At 43.0% G+C, this 20,028-nt stretch overlaps 2 protein-coding genes across 2 annotated transcripts in view; one reads left to right on the top strand and one right to left on the bottom strand.

Annotated features, from left to right (window-relative positions):
* Positions 1–20,028, bottom strand: part of ect2l (epithelial cell transforming 2 like) — an 89,381-nt gene that overhangs the window by 18,259 nt on the left and 51,094 nt on the right. The window lies entirely within an intron of this gene.
* The window catches only part of filip1l (filamin A interacting protein 1-like), a 58,517-nt gene continuing 42,944 nt past the window's right edge, over positions 4,456–20,028 (top strand). Inside the window, exon 1 of the mRNA XM_085800883.1 lies at positions 4,456–4,887. The gene's annotated coding sequence lies outside the window, so the exon portion shown is untranslated. The remainder of the gene's footprint in view (positions 4,888–20,028) is intronic.

Below are 20,028 nucleotides of genomic sequence, written 5' to 3'. Positions count from 1 at the left end.
TTATTAGATTTTAAACTGGACTAAGCCACCATTATTTGTCAGTAGTGACAGCTATAATTAGTAGGTATGTTGCAGTCTTAGATGTCACAACATATGATACGCCACATACACATTTCATATTGTTTTAGTTCAAGTTTTTTAGGAAAGTCAAAGATCTAAACCCTTGTGCCTCCGCTGCAAAAGAAACCACATTATCACAGTCAGACATAGAGCACTGATAGTGACAGCAAGTCCCAGATCTCTCATACAATATTCAGTCCTGCTTTAACAGCACATGTCAGGCAGATAGACAGGCAGGTGTACAGACAGACAGATGGATCCTGATACAAAATAGCCAGATAGCCAACCAAAATCCTGGCTATCTTTAAACCGTTGGTGTCACACTGCCAGTCCCACATGTTTTGTGGAGCTCCAGGAACTCCAGGAGGAGAGTGCTGAGTCGTAAATACCTCTGTTTTTAAACTGCCCGCTCCCATAATGCCGAGGCAGAGAGGAAGGAGGAAGAGGGTCAGAGAGTGTGGAAGATAAATCGGTGCTTTATGACACCGTCTTGGCGAAGCCGAGTGGAAAATATCTGCGTGGTTTTACGTTGAAGCTCACAAATCATCCCTCAATAAAAATCAAATTCAGAATTACTTTTCATATCTTCCTCATACCGACCATTCCTCTGCGGTGTATGGATCTCTGTTTGCTGTGTATCTGTTATTTCAGTGGGAGGAAATATTAAACACTGACAACTTCACAGCAACAGCCCGATAAAAGAAGTAAAAAGTGACCTGAAATATCACTCATGTTCTTGTGGGATCGACTGTAGGATTCATTAATTAAATTCAATGAATCCAGGCAGTGATTATTTGTTCCATCACAACCTCTTTGGGGAAAATAAAATAAATTCCCAACACGTAAACATCATTTCCAGGAGCCTGGCTCTACAAAACTGCCGTTTGGATCCAAATCCCCTCACACATCCTTCAGACCATCACAAGCAGTGACATAAAACAAATCCACACTGGCCACTGTGACCTGAAAAAGCTCTCCAGCGCAGAGAGAAGTGTCCTGAAAGGCCATTTACAGCTGCTCCGACATGTACCATATTGAACAGGCCAAGCAGGCGGGTCGTAAAGGGACTGATAAAACAGCTCCCTGGTGGCTGTGGATGCAAGATAAAGGAAAGCCAGGACAGGCACAGGTGCTTGGACTTACCCACAGACTAATGGAAAAGAGGCTGGAGCGATTACCGTGAGGAGAGGGTTTTTTTTAACCCCCAAAAAACAAAAGAAATGACGTAATCCACTGCAGTTTGGTGTGGAAGAAGAGATACAGTACACAGCTTCCTAACTATGACTCTATGTATTTTATTATTTTTCATCTTTCATTAAAATCATATAAAGACCTCAGTAAACAAAGTCACTGAGTCCACATGATGATGGATGAAGAGAAAGAGAGTTAAGTAACAGGATACTCAGCGCACATGCACATGGGCACACATGTAATATACATGTCCGAATCATAAACACACACACACACACTCTCAACCGTCTGCGAGTGATGAGAGACGGCTAGTTGGAAACTTCTAGGCCTGCACTTTCTGTCGTGCCACTCTCAGAGCTGTCACTGAGGTTAATTTTGTGATGTTTGTGATTAGTGACCAGTGTAAGATTACGACATGCCTCAGGCCCAGCCTGGGACTGGCACTATAAAATGCACAGGCTTGACAATAAGGTGAGTTGTCTGCATGTGTGCGTGCTCAAATTTCCAATAATCTGCCCTCAGTGGTCGGGTCTAATCTCAGGTCTCCGTCTGGTTTCTATCCACCTACTGCTGCTGATATGTGAGAGAGAGATTTTTGCATAAATTGCTTTGGTTCCCTCCAGGTGCTTCAGTCCTGCACATAAAGTCTCAGGGTTGTTCGCCTGCTTTTTGAGGTTGAGCAGCACTGAATGTATTTTTGACTGTGTTACATATGAAATTTCACCACACATGCACCCAGGTTCATTACACACATTACTTACATTACTTCACATGGCTTTTAAAATGCTTGACAGAGCTGCCAAATGAAATATATCAGCATAACATTTAGCATACCCAGGCTGTAAAGCTCACCCACCAGTGGAGGAGCCTGGTGCCAAACGCGTGCAAAGGATCAAAACAGATCTCATTGATATGCATTAATGTCAATGATAAATATATAAATTCATGGAGATTATTTCAATTAAATCTGCGTCAGACCACGTGTTGTCAAACCATAACCTAAGTAACACAGTGGAATACATCTATTAGCATAGTGCCTTGATTCACTGAGCCACAATAATATATAATCAGTAGCTTTTTACCAAATCCTTGTTATTCAGGGTTCGGACATGATTTTTCTCATCTTAACAGCTCCATAAAAGTCAGCAGTGCTTCACCTAAGGAGCTCTCTGAGGGCGTCTTGACTTTAATCTTCACCACAATCTTCTCTTAATTTGGTGTGTAAGTGTAAAAAACAGCACCAGTACATTAAATCCAGAATTAACTTGCACTGCAGAGAGCTCATGATCACTGGTTGCTGCAATGGAGCCGTCTATTATCACTGCAGAGCGACAACAAAGCAGCTCGACAAACCCTCACGTGCCTTCGCTGCCGTTTCTTTACAGACTTTAATTTGCTGATATAATGTCGTCTTTGAATTGCGGTTTCAGACGTGCAGAGTCAGACATCTGTTTGAGCTCATGACGATCACATCCAATATGTTTTTTCAACGGTGAAGCTACATTTTTGTGTAGGTGTGCGCCTAATTTCAAAAGGCTGCAGCCAGAACAGCTGAGTCACTTCCCATATTCCACTGTCGGCTGAGACCTTGGTGTTTTTTTTTAGAAGTATCTCACATCATTTTCTCCTCACTGAATCACAACCCCCGACTCACCCCCACCCTGCCTCCCTCCTTCTACTCCACTAAGAGCTGGGAAACGTCTCCCATCCCCATCTACTGTTCTGCAATCCCTGCACATTTCACTTACAAGCCTTAAATGTAAACTGATGTTGGGACATGGGTAATCCAGAGGGATTACGGACTGTTTGAATCAATGGTAAAAAAGGCTGAGACCCGCAGACGACTGCTGCCACCAATCGATTAGCAGATTAGATCACTGACAAAAGATTCATTAGCAACTTTTCTCATAATCAATTACAAAACATTAGCCGGCTCCAGCTCCGCAAATGAGATGATTTAATGCTTCTCTTTGTCATATTTAAGAATAAAGTGAATATAATGGAGTTTTGGAGGAAGAGAGAAGAGATGTGAAGATGTTAGGTAATCTATAACAGGCCTTTAATGCAACCATTTGTCCACTGTACATATGGCCCTGACCAGAGCTGCTGTGTTGTGAGGTTGAAATGGAAAGTCAAAAATGAGCTTATTGCTGAAGAATTCGGTGGCTTCACTGTTTCAATGTGCTGGGAAATCCCAGGCAGAACAAGACAAAAAAGAAAAAAAAAAAGAAAAACAGTACAAATGTAATTTTCTCTTCCCTAACACATCAGCTGAAACGTGCTATGAGGGGAGTTTATAGCGTGTAAAAGAGTAATTGTAAAGCACTCAGCATTGGCTCTTAGACCACACACACACATACATACACATGTACACACACACACACACCTGGGTAAATAAAGGTGAAAGAACAGAAGAGTTGGCTGGGAAATTTATGGCAGCATGTCAGAGAGGAACCACTGACAGCTGGAGGACTCAGGCTTTACGCAATCTGTGACACACACATTGACACATCTCCACAGGTCAATCCTTACTTGGTTACCTTTTCCCAGTTTTCTCCTTCAGAAAGAAGCGACCGCTTAATGGAAAACTAATTCATTTAAAAGCTGTTTAATTCAGCTCTGTGTGCCGTCTGAAGCCGAACAATGGCCGTGATTCTATTACAGCTCTGACGTCTGCACAGGGACCGCTGTGACTCAACTGTCTGTGACCCTCCTGCCTCAGACTGCAACTCACTTTTCTTTTCTTTTTTTTACACCAGCAGAGGGGCTGGCACTTAAAGTGTCAGGTATTTATTTTTGGTGCAACCTCACCCCACTCCAAGGTGAAAAAAAAAAAAAAATCACCTGAGGGGGCTTTGTTAAAGGGGAACACCACCGATTTCACACATCGCTGTCCGTCTACAGGGTTTGGAGAGTAATGCTGCACATGATGAATGATCAAAGTGTCAAAGAGCATGATCATGACGCTTCTTGTGGGAAAACACACATTTGTTTTTCAGATATAGCATGTTATGTGACACCCTCTCTTACTCTTTCTCTTCTCAGGGACAGTCACAGACTCCCAGGGGCTCAGTCTTCTGTCAGGGGCCATATGGTACCGTCAGAGCGTGTGTGTGTGTGTGTGTGTGTGTGTGTGTGCTGGAGAGGGAGGGCAGCCGTGGCTCAAGGTGTCAGAAGGGAGGGTGGTTTAAATTTAACTGCAACAGGGCTGATATCTGCATGGCAGGTCCTGTGTCTCCCCCTCTGCTCTCTCTCTCTCTCACACACACACACACACACACACACACACAACACGCACGTCGTCTCTTCGCAATCCCCAGCCACAGACATCATCATCATCATCATCATCATCACACACACACAGCAGCAGCAGCTCCCTCAGTCTGTCAGGAGACGCTCCTCTGCCTCTTGTTCTCCTCTCCCACCTATCAGACCACCTGGATTGTAGCGGCCAGCCGAGGACGCGGCGGCGGAGGAGACAAAGACAAAAAGGGACAGTAACCGACGGGAAGGAAGGAGAGCAGAGTGCAAATTCACACTGAGGATAAGGCTTCATCTGAGCCGGCAGGCTGAAGGCACAGCCAGTGGCACTGCAGAGGCACAACAGCACAGTGGGCTAAAGCTTCGCTTGTAGAGGTAAGACCGGAGCTCTGATCGGAGTGGAGTGTGTGTGTGTGTGTGTGTGTGCGTGTGTGTGCGCTCAAAACCTGACAGAGCCGATATTCATTGCTTTCATTTAGATAAATATGCAAATGCAAAAAGGTTGCATGTCAGTATGACTGTGTGCATATGAGGGGGGGTCACACATTCCTGGTGGAATCAAGTCATACTGACATCTTAAGCTAATGCAAAGTGACATATGGGATGTATTTGCTGCTGTTCAGCCCAGTGTCACACATGTTTTAAATACCGCACATGCAATTAATTATTAACGCATTTCATTAAAAAGTTTTCATGATACTGCAGAGATAGAGCTGGAGAAGCTGGAAACACGGATGCACAAAGTGTCTAAGTTGAGTGAACATGTAGAGAGTGGGACCTAATCTGTGTTGTGGCAGCTTTTCTGCAAGATTGTAGCTAATTAGACAGATATAGGGATTAGAGGGCAGAGGAGGGAGACCACCGGGGGCTCTGGAGGGGTAAGGGGATGTCTGCTGATCTTAATTTACTCTAATTGGATTGAATTTATTAGGCCACACGTTAAATTATCTAAATGATTTAGCAGCTAACTGTCTTTACTTTAATTATTCTTTACAATTCATTTTGTTTAAGAGAGAGAAAAACACCCTGTTGTCAGTCTGCCCACCACATCAAAGCTGCGGTGATAATTCATGCGCTCCATCTCGAGTGCACACTGGCGCTACCCAACGGGTCGCACTGGTCGCAGCCAGGGAATTTCCAAAGGCCAGCGTGTCCATGAGAACCTGCAACAGAGTCATACAGTATATCTAAGTGCAGGGGGGGACGGGTGAGGGACGGGAGCGGGTCAGGTTACCAGGCCTGCACTCATGTCTCAGTTTGGAAACATACTGAGAGGAGTGGCAGAGAGAGACAACAGTCAAATGTCAGGCCAATAAAGCATTTTCACTTGGGCTGAGTTGAACTCTCACACGCACATTATTATCCTTCTTACTATTCTCCGCTTTGGTTTAAAAAAAAAAAAAAATGCCACAGCTATTATCACAGGCTCAGACGGGATGTCCTGTGCTGGCATCTAAAGTTCGATGACGTGTTGGTATGAGGTGGTCAGCGGAGTAAAAGGAGGGATTAACATGGCTCTCAGATACCATCATCATGCATTATGCTTCGCTGTTACTTGCAGGTTATGAATAAACAAAGATTAAGTTGCATTTAATGACCACATAAACAACTGATCGAGTCGTGCTGCTATTCTTTGGATTTAAAAGAAGATACTTTGGTTTTGTGCTGTTTTTCTGCTCTTTTTTCGTTACATTTAATAGACTAAAAACAAATCAACAGGTGTTGAAACAAACCACAAACCTCCCTCCTGTGAGTAAATATTTGTCCTGACAGAAGGACGCCCCGGCACGCTCCAGATGCAGCTCGGGATTTGGCACGAGACTAGAAGTAACAGGTTAATCCGTTTAAGTACATACGAGAGCGGGATGGAGAGCCGTGGCCTTCTGGCGCTGGTAATCTGCTGTAACACAACAAGGAGGTGACGACCTGACGGACTAATCAGCAAGTTGAGGGTGAATGGTGTTTGTGGGGTCATGAAAGTTGACGTGGAGTGAGACTGATTCACTGGATGAGCTGCTCATTGAATCGGATGTTAGACATGATGGAAATGCTCGTAGTATTATGGTTAAAGTGCAGCCACATTAACATTAAAGGGGAACTATGCAAGTCCAGTCGCTTTTCCACTGTTTTGCTAACCCTCCTCCTGGCCATGTGCATTTGTTTTCAACTAAGACGGCAGGAAAGCTATCCATGGAGCGGTGGATCATATACGATGTCACAATGTGTATAATTGTGTAGTCTTATCTATCATAAACAAGAGATTACGGGTTACAGGGCACGATTGTGTTGCAGCCAAGATGAAAGCTGGGACACCGGCTCTGATCTTGCGAGGTTGGTTCACGGCCAAGAGATGCTCCATGGAAGGCAGAGAAAGTTACAAGTAATTTATTTAAGCATCACAATTACTCTGAAGCTGTTTAATTAAGGTAAAAAATCTTGCATACAGTAGTTCCTCTTTAACAATATTCAACCATTTCTTTTCGTATTTCTTTGTGAGATCTTGCAGGATGATCCCATAACAGGCAATGAAACCACCAATAAACAGCTGATTCCTGATCAATAGCCTCTATAAGTGAATGTTGATGTGTTGATAATATTTTCTACAGCAGAGCAACTCTGCAAACTCCTTCTGTCAGCCTGATTGACAGTTTGAGGGCACTAGGGCAGAGATCATTAAACAAGACGTGCGTGAAGGGCGCACCTTGAGCTTCACCAGCTGTAGGTGGGATTAGACGGCCCCGGCTCCGAGGCTTAATTGAAGGGAGTTAAATTCCCCATCAATGGGGAGAGCATGGTGCTGTTGAAGCAAATTTCCTCTTGATTAGCCCTTAAAAACAGATCAAAGACGAGTTGCAGTTTGACCTGAAATCTTTTTTCATCCTCCAGGGTTTTAACTAGATTTCAAGAAAGTAATTCACTGGAACAACGGGCTGAATTTCGATGCTTCCAGGTTGGAGAAAAATAAGCTTTCCCACATTTTTGCTCCCATACTCCAACTGTATCTTTACACCACATAAGACAACTACCACAGGCCTGATGAAGTGTCCTTGTGCATGAGCACGCAAACACTGACGTCACGAGAAAGAAAGTCATGCAATCAATAAAGTACTGCACCTCGGTTCACGGTCATCAGAATTCCTGAGTGGATGAAACAGCTGTTGATGTGAGCTGAGTAATACTCTAAATATTTTGTACATTTAAAATGGTTGATCTCATTTCCATGCAGCTATCATCAAATTATTCAGAGCAAATGGTATTTTATGATTGGAATAATTAATATGTAGAAGTGAAGGAGATGTAGCAGGGACTGTGATTTTCCTGATGCAAACAGACTGAATTCAAAACACTGTACATGATATACATCTACAGTACAGGTAGCTTCCATAGTTTTGTGACAAATACATTTACCATCCACTGTAACTGTAAAAACACTATCAATTACGACATGAAACCAAGAGGTGAATTGCAGTTCACACTTTACTCTGCGGTCAAACACCTAGAAGGTCCCTGTGCTTCATGGACTGTGTGAAAGCCTCAGAGGAGAGACGTGTGTCAGTGACACTCTGGCCTGCAGTCACGGTCGAACAAACTGTTTCAAGCAGAACAGAACCTTTGCTCGCTCAACTGAGTTTAGTGCAGAATTCGTTTTGCAGCATTGAGGGGTTGACCAGTACAAGACGAGCGTGGATGGGGGGAGGGCACATGGTGTTTGGCTGCAGGAACAGTGACTTAGTGACTGAGTTTAAATGGGTGGGGGGGTGGGGGGGATCCTGTTTCCCTCACAGAATACCAGCCGCTCGGGCTCTGGGAAAAGAAGCACTATATATACCAAGAGAGATACACCAGTGTTGTCCAACACGAGTCTCTCTGTATCTCTCACAGCCTTCTGCTGTCGAGCGAAGTCAAAATAAATCAGCTGAGATCAGTTTGTACGTCGGGGCCGGGGGTGGGCACTGAAAGATCAGCTGGACCCTGCTTTCGCAGAAGCTGCTCCCATTTGAGCCAGTGAGGACGTACAAACAGGAACAGCAGATATAAAAAGGGAAAAGCCTATTTTAGGACGATCTGCTTATAGTGCTTTTATTTTGAAGGATAGTTGTCAAAACTCATGTTACGGATCAACATATCATGTGAAAGAGTTATGTTGCATAACAGAGCCTGTTCTCTAGGTGTATCTGGAGAAACAACTTGACTTTAGGCGCATGAATAATTCACATCCACATCTTCAAGCCTGGGCTGGACCGAGCGGTTACTGTGTGATTTGCTGCAGCAGACAGAGTCACTGCTCATCTCTGTGGAAGTGTAAAAGTGAGTAATGCTTGTGCTGCATCAGTACACCATGAGGCGTTAGTGATGGATGGCTGCCTGCGCTGCATTAAAACCATCAGCAGGGCGATGACAGCTGGAGGTCCCGTTTTATGTGTGAAAACGCAAAAGGTGCAAAACTGCAAAACTGCAGTGGCTTTGAAGTTCACTTTTATCATTTTTCATATTCAGTTAGATGTAATGAATCGCCCTCTCGGACAACTTAGATTAAATTTGTGTCCAATCTCAGAGATGCTTTTGTAAATCTGGAGAATCTGTTCTTCTTCTCGCATCAATTTTTTAAACGTTTGAAATGAGGCTCTGGGTTTACTCCACATACACACTGCGACAGGAGAAACAAAAAAGGCAGAGCCAGCGGGAGGGAGTATCAGCGCAGAACAAATAAAGGGGTTTGTGAGTCTCAAGGGACCACTCTGCATCACAAACTAGAAAGACGGTGGTGCAGACCTGCGGCATGGCAGCGATGCCCCGGGCTGTAATGACAGGGTAAAGTAATGGTCAAACAAATATGATCTGAATATCAGTCAGTTTGAGTGTGAACAGAAACATTTAGAGGATCAATGAGTTTCTTGGAAAAAAAAGAAGAAGAGAGAAGTAAGAAATTGATTCAACAATACACAGAATAAGAAATGGACTGTGTGTGTGACTTCATGTGTCATTCACAGACCCTGACCCTCACTCAGAGGATAAACAGTCCATACTGCACTGATAAAAACAACATTATGACTCATTAGTGGCCGGTTGAAACTCGAATTCTAAAGAAACAACTGGTTATCAGGAACATTTATAACCAGAAGAGACTTTTAGCCCTGACTGTCTTTTCACTTCCTGATGCTATTACAGTTGGTCATCGACATTGCTCCAAATTGTCCGCATGCGTCATCACCTTTACTTTATTTTAGTGCCTGCCTATGTCCTATGTTAAATATACAACGTGGTCGCGCTGAACTCAGTTTCCACTGTGAGTGGTCTGACAGAGGCCAGGGCTTTCCATGATGGAGCAAAAACTGTCATGTGGATGATGACGTCCTCCCAGAGAGATTATCATGTCATTCTGTGGAGCTCCTGCTAAAATCTGGGATGAGGAGTAAAGTCATCTAACATGGGAATGTTTCAGTATGAGTATCAACAGGTTGCATGGTAGTATTACCTTCTTACACTAGATATTAATGGCGAAATTTGAACCCATGCAAGAGAAGCCTGTTCTTCAAGGGTAACAGCTTAGCTTAGCTCAGCTAGCTTTGTAGCCATACGTTACATAAACAAAATCTGTACATAGCTCCATATGGTGCCAACCTCAATGTGAACCGGCTCACATCCCACCACTATTTCTGCATTGTATTCCCACCGGGGGCCTGGCTTTGGCTGTGAAATTCTCTGCATATGTAACATGATTGGATAAAGCGACACAGGTGGCAGCCCTGTGCTAAAAATGCACCGCAAGAAAAAAAAAACACACACACGCACACACACCAAGGAATCCCGCTGCAAACACTTCTCTTTGAGCTAAAGCCTCCATTGTTTCTCCTCTCTGTTTGCTGTTGCTATAGAAATGGACCCAGATGAGTTCAGAGGGCTTAACATGGCTCTGGTACTCTTGCGTTTGCTAAATGACAGTGTCAATTATCGGGCTATTTTCTGATGACCCACTAACATTTTCCCTGCTCCCTCTTCTTTAGAAGAAGTGAGGCATGTTGAGAGTGAGCAGGAACAGAGCGGACGACAGGACAGGAGTGGCAGAGTGCTGAGAAATGTCACTGACGGTTCATTTTACTCACTTTAACCTGGACGACAACTCTCAGATTTGTCCTAAATGGCCGTGATCTGTACAGTGTGTTTGGCAGGACGGGCTGAGGCCCTCAGCTTGACATCCCATAGTGTCGGGGTACATTACACCCATCCGCCAAGATGACTCACAAGGAGCGCAGAGCACCACTTCATTTCAAACCAACCTCACTTTGGCTGTTTTCCTTTTAAATCAGACGGTTGCTGAGACCTTACACGTTATGTAATCTCTGCACAAAGACAAAGTCAACTCTTTCCTTCTGTGAAAACACTATTGTCAAAATTGTATTAATTCTGAAGGAGCCAACTTGACAGACGTTGACGCACGCTCTGCAGCAGTGACTCATGCTGTAGCTTGGTGCAAACAATGCACCGACAGTCAGCCAGAGAACAGAGTCGCAGCGCTGCCTGTACAACTGGAGCACACTGATGTTCTGAAGAAAGAAAACATGACTCAGCTCAGTGAGAGAAGCTAGTTCACTGCATGGAAGCAGGACAAGCAGCTGAATATTTAGAAAGCTGGAGAAAGAGCCAGAGAACTGCATTGTTACCCTCTACTTTCACACGTTGGGGTTACTTTAGGACAAACTCTGTCTCTTGGGACTTGGAGTGATGCACCAGGCCAGAGCTTTGTTAATAGTTAATCGTCCTTTTCCTCTGAGTTTAAGTCTGTTTTGACTGGACTGCAGTTCCTCGTCTCCAAAAGTGTTTGATCAAAAGTGATCAGCTTCATTTATCATTTAAAGATGTGCAGCTCTTATAGCGACTATAATCAATGTTGTACAGCGGCTCACTGAAACATACAGGAAGTCTTTCTATTACTGGGCCGCAGTCATAAACCAGAATGTAATGAAGAATTTGCCCTTACAAAAGTCGATGCATTTGAGCCAAGTGAAAGTGATGAATGAATAATTTATTTCAGTTTCAATCACTTTAAATGTCTCTTCCTGAATAGCATCTAATAGCCCAACTAAAATCACCTGTAAAATGACATTGATGAGTTTGAGAGGACTCGACCTATCATTCTATCAAAAGCAGGAAACTGGAGCTATAATTATAAGTGAGCAGGTAATATTGAAATCTCCTCTATGGGAATTCATATGCTGCTATATAACAAGATGAGACGCCCCATCTATCTGCTGTTTGTTTGTAAATCAGACCAACTCCACTTAGTTGATTCGCTGATTCATGTTGTCCTGGAGACAATGGGGCCGAGTAGCACGCTGTCATAAAATCAATGCTCTAATTAGAGCTGAGACATCTGACTTGTAAATAGCCCTAGGTGTGACTCACTGGACACTTAATTGAAGAGGCTGCTGCGGCACCAAGCCAAAAGGATGGAGGGAAGCAACACAAGTCTGGAACAGTTCCAGTGTTGGTGTCTGCAGGTGAACAGACTCCGTCACTGTTGCTGACTCAGGCCTCCTCTGAGTACCGCGCTCACAGAGCAGCCGTTAATGTGACAGCCTAGAAAATCCCTCCTTTAGTTTAATTTAACTACTTCATTTGGGAGCACTAGACAAATACGCAGCATCTCAATTACAAGCCCTCACTGCTCTGTGATTTAGGCTGATGGTGGAAAGTACCTTGAACGCCTGATAAATGAAACCCTGGCCCCGGCTGAGGGGTAAACGCAGCGGACAGCGGTGGTGGTGCACTTCCTCAGCAGCACTTTTCTGCCTTCTCCTCTCTTCCACAGTGAGGGGGATTGGATGACCTCTAATTTTAGCGAGCGGTTTGTCGGCTGCTGGACAGTTTGGATTACAGGAGAAAAAGCAGGGCATGCACATCATTAGCTGGGGAGATAATGAGGGATACAGTATTAAAAATATTTCTTCTTCATTTGTGAGTTGATCATTTTGCATTCATGCCTCTGAGAGTGACCATCTAAATTCAAACTAAGGCACAAATTATCATGAATACAGAGCTATTTTTATTGGGTTGATTGAAAAATGCAGCATATTGTTGCAGCAAGTTGTTTAATCAATCAGTTTCTATCGTTTATCTTTGGGGTTTTTTGGCCAACAGCCCCAAAAAACTAAATATTCTGTTAAAACAATACAAATCTCAGTGATGACTTGACTTACATTTGAAAGGCAATCTGTTTGACAGAGCTAATCTTTGAGTAAGAGGCATAGTGTGTGTGTGTGTGTGTGTGTGTGTGTGTGCTGGGGGCAAAGTGACAGCATGTGGACCAGCTGACGGATGCTATGACCCAGTAATCCTCTACTGTCAATCCTCTGTCACTACACAGATGGATGCACAGACCGTCAGCCAGCAAACTGCTGAATGAATGAGTACCTGCTGCTTCTCTTCCTCCTATTTATGTCTTTTTAGCTTCACTTTTCCCTCCTCCATCTGTCTGCCTGTCCTTTTAACCAGATGCTCTTTGACCTTACAGATCATTTAGTTTGGATTTTACCAAAAAATCAGAAGTGAATGACAGAGATGTGCTACTCACTGCCTTTCTGAATGACTTTGCACGTAGAGCCAGGTCGGAGATTAAAGCTGAGCAGACACGCAGATACACTTGTCTCTAACCAGGCTGAGAGACACATGAACACATGACGTCTAGGATCATAAAGCCATAGATGCAATTACTACAGACAAAGCCACAGCCTGTTGACCAGATGATGAACTTTTGACTCTCTCATCTGATGTCAGTTGTCAGTCTAACATACAAAATCTCGAGTCCATAATACTTAAAACCACAAAGATAACCCTAATGAAATTTACAATTATTATTCATATAAAGTGACTTTTTCCTGGTGGAACTGATTCAAAATCCATTCCTCACTTTCAATACTGACCAGAACATGACTGAACGACACAACACCCAGTTCCTTCAAGCAATCTGACGACACAACCTGCAGTGCAGTGAACTTCACCAAGGTAGAAACATGCCCAACATCATACAAGTAGTAGTGGTATACTAGTCTGAAGGGCTGCTCCAAAATTTAAAAAGGTGCTGCCCTCTGCTGGCTGAACACAGCTAAAGATCCAACAAGGTTATTATCACAAACCAAAATGAAGGCACATATATCAGATGCAACAAACTGCAACAATCTGAAACTGAAATAAAAAGGGACAGAGTGTCTGTGTTTTAGAATAATAAGCCATCAATCAAATATTTTAAATCTGGTAATTGTCGTCTTTAAGCTATTTGTGAGCAAGATTGATTTCCACTTGATTGATTTATGGTGATGAGCAAATATAGTCAACATTTTAAAAACAGACAAAATACATGCTTTGAAATTCAAAACCTAAATAACTAAATTAAATATTATACAGCAACATTACAATATCAAATTGCACCGATTGTAGTAATTACTCGTCATTTGGTGACTTAGTAAATCCAGCAGCATTAGCCTCCTAAGCCAGCTGACCTTGACCCTGAGGGTTTTGCTGATGGAGAGTGCATTTTTCTGTGTCTACATGGACATGTCTGGGATGAAGCAGGGGATCACAGTGTCTGGATGTTAGGGCTTGTAGGTGATTCGTCTTCGTCCCTGGTGGCCCTTGTGGTGACAGATCATTTCAGCTATTCGCACCTTCCAACCACCGGATCCGTCTGGGGCTGCTCTGTCATGCTGGGCACACAGGAGGCGGCGGATGGGGTGGAGGAACAGAGGATCTGATTTTTAAATCAGGAAGGAGATCTGGATGCTTTTAAAATGTTGCCTAACCCGAGGAAAACTCAGAAAGATGGCTGTTAATTGAGGCGATAAGATCTGTTGAAATTGAAATGCGGCAAGTGGTCCAAATGTAAATTAAAGCACTTTCTGTCACTGAGCACCAAACCACTGGCATCCTCAAACAATTCAGCTTTGCAGGGAAACAAATCTCACAGCTGGCAGCTCCGACACACTGCTGATGTGAATAATTTCTTTCATGTGTTGCTTCACTTTATCTGATTACAGAGCCTACCAATGTAGGAGGTGCACAATTTATTTTCTGCTCCTCTTGTCCCCATCTGCCAAATCACAGGTTTAGGCAAAAAAAAAGAATATATATATATTCTTACACTCAATACACAGCCTTAAGCGTGTAATCTGATTACAGACTGGATGTTGCCTTAGTGGTGGAAGTATCAGAAGAAGCAGATGCAATATTAAAGATGAAATCTACAATGCTGTCTTGCAGGCAGTTTGTTTATCTGACCATGTAGCTACATTACAAGATATTTTGATTTGCAAATGGGTCTGAAGTGTCAGTTCATTTGCATCTGAAAAGAGCTGAGGACACTGTGTCCTCTGCACACAGTTGGATGGACCTTTAACCAATAACCAATGAAGCGTGATGTGGCACAGTGAGATCTGATTAAACTTTTACCAACCTGCCGGTGTTTCGGCAAACACAGCTGTCTGTTCTCCAATGTCAAACACGCACCGTTTAGAAAACATGGTTGTGATGGGTCTGATCTGTTGAAGTTGAATGAACATCAGCTCAGTGATTGGTTGTTTCCAGACCAAAAGGCCTCAAACAATAAGCCGAAAGGTGCTAAAAGGTGGTAAACCTCTGAGTCAGGTGATAACTCCGATGACTTTCCACATCCCACACAACACTGTATTGATTAGTGCAGCTCTAAAGTATAGTACCGAGCCGTGCCAAGTCATGCCACCGTCTGGACCGGCAGCCAGCCCGCCACTGAACCGGATGACCCCTCGCTTTTGATTTGCACAGTGCGACATGCAGCGGGGTGATATTATTACCACCCAGCAGCTACCGGCCAACTCAAACCCCATCAGTCCTCAGGCTTCTCATTCTCATAATCACCTGCTCCAAAACAGACAAGGTTACAGTCTGATGACACTGAGCATGGAGCACCTGCCAAGGCATGAAAGCCAATACAGGATATTAAATATATTGGGCGTGTTTAGAACATGCATCGAGGCCGAGCTAAACATAGAGTCAGGTTTTGTGGCTCTAAAGAGCAACAGTGTCAGAGAGAGAGAGAGAGAGAGGTTGACTTCATGTGCGTCATGTTCTGTTGCGCCGTAGCTTGAATCAAAACAGCGTGACTGCTGCCATTAAAAACTCATCTGGTCTCAGTTCTGGTTGAGAGGTCGCTGAACTTCTGTACTTCTGTCTGTTTTTGTTTTCATCACTTTGACCAGCTTTAAATGTGAAGACCTTGGCAACGAGGTAGAAGTAAAAAAAAAAGAAGAAAAATCTAATACACAGCAAGGACCTACTCAGTTTAAGATATTACACATGCCCATACACACACACACACACACACACACACTGTAAAATGCAAAATTTGGAGCCAGCCATGAGATCACGAGAAAGACATTCTCATGGCAACACTGCAGACAAACAACCAGTGTGTGTGTGTGTGTGTGCATGTGTGTGCGTGTATTTACACATCTAGTGCAGAAAGTAAGACTAAGTGCATGGATGCTTGGCCACATTACATGGTTGAACATCAGACTTGGCCCTTCTCCCAGACTGAAAACTCCTTCAAATGTAAAGTCCCAGTCCGCGCTCTGCTCTGTCTCCCTTTGTCCCAGAGGACACCTCACCTCCACTGCACTTAAAGACTTTAGATCCAGTTACCTGCATCAGTTCAGGGATCATAAGGGGATTCATTAGTTTGTTTTGGCTCAGGCTGTATCAGTGTTTTTTAATTTTTTTAAATTTAAATCTTATCCTGAGGCTCATCTGACAGGAAGTTTGTTCCACTGCCCCACACAAATCTGTAAAGATGTTAATCTCTGCCAAGTCCAAACACAGCAGTCTAATTTATATGGCTCAAAATAACAAGGAAATAAAGTGCATCAGATTGGATAGAGTAAATATTTATCTTTCCTATATTGCTGCCACTACACATGTATTGTATCTCTGTTGCTTTACTGAGATTTACAAATAGAAACCCCCCATGACTTTTGAAGATTTCAGTTTTTATGGCAGTGTGGCGCCCCCTGGTGATGAACACAAGCTCCTCCAGTGGTCATGCTGTTCCTGTAGCAGTTAACTTTTATTATCCTGCAACAAATGATGGCGACTGGCGAGTGAGCATTAATGAACAGATATCCCCCTGAAAGGCTCAGTACAGTATTTCAGTGCACCTGTGAATCCAGAGTTTTTTTTTTGTCTTCCTCCAGACGACACTAGTGAGATTTATTACCACTGGAAGATCGTCCCTCCCTGAGTGATGAGCTTATTCCATCTAATCAGATTTGGAAGTGGAACTACAGTGTTACTGAATACGATCCCTATCTGTGAAGACAGGCTTGTAGGGGAAATGTGCAACGCTGACACTGTAACAGTTTCTGGCCGGTCCAAAGATTTCCTGGGATTGCATCATCTCACATAGAGGAGGCCTTGATGTGAAAAATGTGCGGCAGTGTTCTTTTTTCACCAGACAGGCATTTTAACAGCTATAGGCCCTGCAGCAGCCACTCACTGTCAAACATCCTACAGCTTTAAATAACAGCTTGCCTATACTGTACTGAGCTGAAACATCTCTGTTTGTCTGCCTGCTGGTCTCCCAGGACTTCCTCCTCTCCTCGACCGTTTTTTTTTAGGAAAAGACTCGAGCGGAGGACGACTTCAGTGCTGAGGAATTCCCAAACCACTTCTCTTGTTGCTTTACAGTCCAGCAGCGCTAACGCTTGCAGGAAACATCTCCGACAGTTTTATGGCACCTCGTTCGACCTTGAGGCCCGAATGCTGATCGCTACCTGTTGCTGCGGCAACACCCGCACTGTTAGTAAACACTTAGCTCGTTTTTTTTGGCTCAATGGCGGAAACCCCTTCGGCACAGCATGCTGCTCTCTGACAGTATTTTTTTTTTTTTTTTTTGGTGCTGTTAGCTCTCCTGATGCATTTAACACTGGATAATAACACTTAAAGAGCAACAATACAAGCAGAAACACTACAACTATGTTTATAGTATTTTACTGTGGAAAAAAACATTCCTTTTCAAAAGTGTCCTTGTGTTTACTGCCACTTAATGCTATTACTGAAAACACTGCCTGCATATGATTGAAACATCCAGCTATTGTTTCATTAATGGGGTTTGAAAGCTACAGCATAGTAAACTCAGCAGTATGGAACTGTAACCATTCCTAGAAAACCCAGCACACAAACTCTTATATATTCTTATCAAGCTTATTTCAAGATGTTTTCACTCTGCTCTGCCAGATAAACCCCAACCTCCCACTGAGCCGAAAGGAAAAGTGGTGATTTTAGATCTCAGGACTTTCTGACCTCCTCTGGTTCTGTAAGTTTGTAGTTTAATCATCACTGACATTCAATCTCATGTCGCTTTCACTTCTGACATTCTGTTTGTTTTGTTTTTTCTCCTCTTCTCGGTGCACGACCTTTACGCTTAACACGCATAATTGTGGATGTGCGTGGATGAAATGTAGATCTCGTGACATTATTCAGCAGGAATGTGTAAACAACGAAGGATGAATAATGGATTTGGTGAATAGCTAATGCAATATGAAAGCATGTGTGGCACATTTGCTGCAAAGGACAGTACAAATAAATAACAGAGAGCAGACGGCACATTAGCTAAGAATGCCTGCTAAATCAGCTTAGATATAAACTGCTTACTGCCCCAACAAAGAGTCCAACAGTGAAAACAGATATTTGATTACACAGCCCTGTACCTGGCTGTGACCTCACATCCATCACACTTGACCACATGAGAAAAACAAGACCCATCTGATCTGATTTTACTTGACCACAGCCTCAGCAGCTACCACTGTTCACAGTCACCTCCGATAATGATCCGTGACTCTACACTGTTGCTTGGAGGTGATACACGCTGAGATGGAAATAAGCATTTTAAAAGCTGATTTGTCATACCCTCGTCTCTAAGGAAATCTGCTACCCCCCGACACATGATCAATTTTTCATGGGCCACTGACTGTGTGGGTTACGGAGCTGCAGAATAATTCACAAAATTATATGATGATGGCATAACATTTCTGGTATCTTTGCTAAAAAAAAAAAATTGGTTGTTTACCTCAAGAGATTTCATGCTAACTCACTTCATGAAGTGCCAGCTTTATACACTGCAAAAACTCAAAATCTTTCCAAGAATATGTCTTCTTTCTTGTCAAAATATCTCATTTCTAGTCAAAACTCATCTCTTTCCGCTTAAAATGAGACTCATCACCTAAAAATGTATTTGTTTTTAGATCATTTTTAATTGTTTCAAACTAATTTTCACTTGAAGTGAAAGCACGTTTTTTGTGCTTGTAATAAGAAAGAAAAACTTGCTCCACAATCAGATGTTTCTACTTATTTCAAGTGAAAATCTGCTTGAAAGAAGTAAAAAAGTGTCTTAAAACAAGCAACTTTTTAATGAGATGAGTCTTATTTTAAGTATAATGAGATTTGTTTTGACTAGAAATGACATTTTGACTAGAAATAAGACAAATATTCTTGGTGAGATATTTGGGTTTTTGCAGTGTAGTTTGATATTTTAAGAGGATTTGCTTTCTTTCTGAGTGTTAGATGAGAAGAACAAGCAGCTGGTAGTTAAACATATAAAAGAAACAACACAAATGCAATACTTAAAGTAATTTTCCTATAAAGCTGGTTTAAAGGTGTAAAAATTGTTCTGTCTCTACAAGTTGTTCAGACACCAAGAAAAAAAGCTGTGTTTAGCAACACTGTGCACGTCTGAGTTTATCCACTGGGCTTTTTGAAAAGGTTGAGAAATGTTGCAGAATCTGCTCAAGCCACCACAGAGCTGTTTGTTAATTCATCCTTGAGAGTCCAGACTTCAACCTCCAGTAGGTGATGATTCGGTGGTGCACACTGAGCTGCAGATCCTCCACAGAACACACTGCTGCTCCTCCACGGCTCCCTCCCCTCTCTTCCCTTTCTGTTCTCCTTTGATCTGGGTTTCTCTTCTCCTCCATCATGCTGACAGCAACGTGATGTCAGCCTGGAGGAATTTACTCTGTGATTTGTGTGTGCCTGTGCAGCGGTGGGTGTGTACATACATGCATATGTTCTGTGCGTGTCTGTGCATTTACCGCTCGCATGCCGACTGTCCACACGGGCTGCTGTTTGCGCATGTGTGTGTGTGTGTGTAAGTGAGAAAAGAGTGAAGAGGTATAGTTTTTGTAGCACACCTGTTTCCTCACCTTTCACCCTCTTGAGTTTAACGGCCCCTCCCTCTGCATTACTTTCAGCTCACATGAGAAGTGAAGTCATCACTGAAAAGCTCTTTTTTTTGTAGAGACAGTAAGTTTTCACTCTTAAAATATGTAGGTACTTTATGTTATATTGACAAAGTTTGGGAAATATCTGGGGAAAGATTTTTTATGTGTGTTTGTGTGTGGCGGAGGTGTGCTGCTGGTTTAGATTGTGAGTCCCAATACTCATAGAAAAGATCCACAATCATAAAGCTCCAAAATAATAAGCTTAATCGCTTTC

This window comes from Trachurus japonicus, chromosome 2 (assembly GCF_045865225.1).
Source record: "Trachurus japonicus isolate A0001 chromosome 2, Traja_1.0".
NCBI lineage: Eukaryota > Metazoa > Chordata > Actinopteri > Carangiformes > Carangidae > Trachurus > Trachurus japonicus.
The sequence above is the reverse complement of the archived record's forward strand: the minus strand, read 5'-3'. Positions and strand labels throughout refer to the sequence as shown.